The sequence below is a fragment of the Littorina saxatilis genome, linkage group LG7 (assembly GCF_037325665.1).
Source record: "Littorina saxatilis isolate snail1 linkage group LG7, US_GU_Lsax_2.0, whole genome shotgun sequence".
NCBI lineage: Eukaryota > Metazoa > Mollusca > Gastropoda > Littorinimorpha > Littorinidae > Littorina > Littorina saxatilis.
Genome location: NC_090251.1, coordinates 53266439 through 53269886, shown reverse-complemented (window position 1 = coordinate 53269886; position 3448 = coordinate 53266439).

The following is a 3448-nucleotide window of genomic DNA, read 5'->3' as shown; positions in this document are numbered from 1 at the left end:
CAGAGAAGCACAAAGAGGCAAAGAGAGAGAGAAACAGGTAGTGAATTGAATTGAATTGAATTGAACTTTATTTAACAAGGATTCAGATTTAAGGCTACGCCTTTTCTTACAATCTGTCCTTGGGACCCACAGACACACAATGATAAAATTGAAAAATTAAAAATTAAAATGTTAAAAAGTTTACCAACAAAAGGAGGCCAGAAAACTTCAACACGTGATGATAAAGATGACGATGATGTTGATGATGATGATGATGATGATGATGATGATGATGATGATGATGATGATGATGAAGATGAGGCATGAAGAGCATACATATGTGCACGTGGTTATTCATAAAATCAAATGCATACTATGCAAGTAATTATAAGTACAAGCTGGTAGCAATCGAACATGTAGCAATAGTACAACAAAAATATGTTCAGAATAGGGGCCTATACAATGCACAGCATATCTTTGGCGTAATACTAAGTGTGGTAAATCAAAACGCGTTAAACTACTCAGACATTAAGTGTTTTTGACACATTTATTAAAACTTTTTAATGACTTTAAGTGCTTAAAGAATGATGGAAGTGAATTCCAAACTGATGTACCCGAAAAAGCAAAACTGGTCTTATAAAGGTCAATTCGTGGAATCGGTGGGATCAAGTTGACCGACCCATATCTGTCGGTAGCTTTGTTAAATAATGATGTAATGTAAATCGGCACTTTACTGTAATACAATTTATGCATGAAAATGGCTTTGTTTAACTTGAGATGCTTTTCCTGTGGAAGAAAGTTAAGCATTTTTAATTTCATATCTGTTGGGGCATTATCCTTTACGATGAGTTTAGCCGAGCGACGATAGAGAGTCTAACTTTTTCAAGTGGACATCACTGCTGCCATCCCAGAGCGTCGAAACATAATTGATGTGATGCATTACATGAGAATGGTGGAACATTTCCAGAGTCCTTCTGTCCGTAAATTGCTTTAACTTGGATAGGAGGAAAACGTTCTTGGCTACTTTCTTTCAAATATGCTGTAATTGTGCCTGCCACTTGAATTCACAATCAATAATTACCCCTAAAACGCGATGCCGTTGAACTTGTTCAATTGATTGCGTACCAATAGTAAGATTTAGTTTGAGTGGAGAAATCTGATGTTTTTGTCTGGTTGCAATTACCATACTTTTAGTTTTTGTTGGATGGACAAGCATAGCATTGGCACTAGACCAGTTATTTACATCGTTTGAAGCTGTTTGAGATCGAAGGGAGGACTCTAATACTGGAACAGACTTTCCACCTGAATGAAGAGAAGAATCGTCAGCAAAAAACCCGCATTTCCCACTAGTCTCCTCAGTAGATATTTTACAGTTTAGGGCAGTATATTGAGATCTGTCCTGTAAATAGGAAGCAAAAAATTTACACACTGAACTGTTTCTGATATACAACTGTAATTTCTTCAATAAAATTGAATGATCAATAAGATCAAACGCTTTTTTAAAGTCAAGAAACACAGCACCACTGATTTAAAGAGAGAGTGTGTCTGTTTACGAATAAAATACTGTTTAAAGGAGAGAGAGAGAGAGAGAGAGAGAGAGAGAGAGAGAGAGAGAGAGAGAGAGGAGAGAGAGAGAGAGAGAGAGGAGAGAGGGAGAGAAGCACAAAGAGGTAGAGAGAGAGAGGCACACCGCAGAGACTGAAAGAGAGAGAGAGAGGGATGGCACACAGAGGGAGATAGAAATAGTAGGAGAGAGAGAGAAAGAGAGAGAGAGAGAGAGAGAGAGGGTGGAGAGAGAGAGAGACAGAGACAGAGACAGAGAGAGAGAGAGAGAGAGAGAGAGAGAGAGAGAGAGAGAGAGAGAGAGAGAGAGATGAGAGAGAGAGAGATGAGAGAGAGAGAGAGAGAGAGAGAGAGAGGCACAAAACGAACAATTTTAGTGCTTCAGATTTCGTATAATATTTGAGTTTTGACATCAAATGTAAATTACTTGATAACACGTTGCACAGGTTGTTTATGTGTGTTTGCCATTTCCTTTAATCATCGACAGTTACACCAAAGAGAAAGGCGCAAGAGGCAGAGAAAGAGGGGGAGAGAGAAAGAAGCACACAGAGGCACAGAGAGAGAGAGAGAGAGAGAGAGAGAGAGAGAGAGAGAGAGAGAGAGAGAGAGAGAGAGAGAGAGAGAGAGAGAGAGAGAGAGAGAGCCGAGAGAGAGAGATAGAGAGAGAGAGAGAGACTGAGAGAGAGAGAGAGAGGGAGAGGGAGATAGAGAGGCACAAAGAGGCACAAAGAAAGGGAGAGAAAGAGAGGGACACAAAGAGACAGAAAAAGGGAGAAAGACTGAGAGAGAGAGAGAGAGACTGACTGACTGACTATTAGGGTTTAACGTCCTCTTAGACCAACTGGTCTATATTGGGACAGGTATTTGTACTACGTTGAAGATATGGTGTGATACTTTGATTCGAACAAGCCCGCTGTGGCTGTCTTCTTCGACACACCAGCATTGAGTTTGTCTCGTCAAAGTAGGCCTATCGAAATACGATCATGATAATCGGAGACGAGAGATGATGCATGCGTGTCTTCGTGTTTTCCAAGCCCTGAGACTTTCGCTGTGAACCGTGGGATCTTTTTCGTGCGCATGTGTGCAAATGGTAGGCGGTACCGAAGAAATCGAAAACACCTCCGAAAGTCACATGAACAGATACTCATTCAGCAACCACAGTCACCAAAATACCATCAAAATACAACAGATCAAACAAACCAAACAGGGCAAAAACAAGTGACAGAAAGCATGACAACAAAACAACACAACACAGAAAATGGCACTCAGGATCATGAAATACAAGCAGAACAAACAACAAGCATTTCACCACAAGTGGCAACACGCAGTGGGAGACTGGTCAAAAAACCACAATATTGCAAGAATATGAGACACAGTAAAACAAAAACAAAACTAAACTAAATTGACTGACTGCTATGTTTTTGATCTGGACTAGTCAAACAATATGGTGCTAAAAGGAAGAAGTTGTATGACTTATTATGCATATTTGTGTTTATTATGCGTACAACCGGGTAGTACTATTAAGATGGAAATTATGTGTGAGGTACTATTGAACAAAAGCATACTTTGTGTTGTTCTGAGTGTGTCACATCATTGAAATACATTCAGGTGTTGTTATAAAGAATGTTGTATTGGTGTTGTGGATAAAAATGTGTTTCAGAGTTTGGTAATTGTAATTAAGTAGGAACAACGTTGGTTGCATATGATTTGTCCATTACTTGGTAGGAATAATTTAGAGAGAGTAGGACATTTGATTTGTTTGCATTCGGTAGAGAAAGGGGGATGACACGATTAGTGAGCTTAGTAAGGCACTAGGCCAGACATGCGCATTGTAACAAGGGCATACGTCACGGGACATGCGCACTGCACGTTACTTCCCACCATGCGGGAGAATATCTCGGTCGAT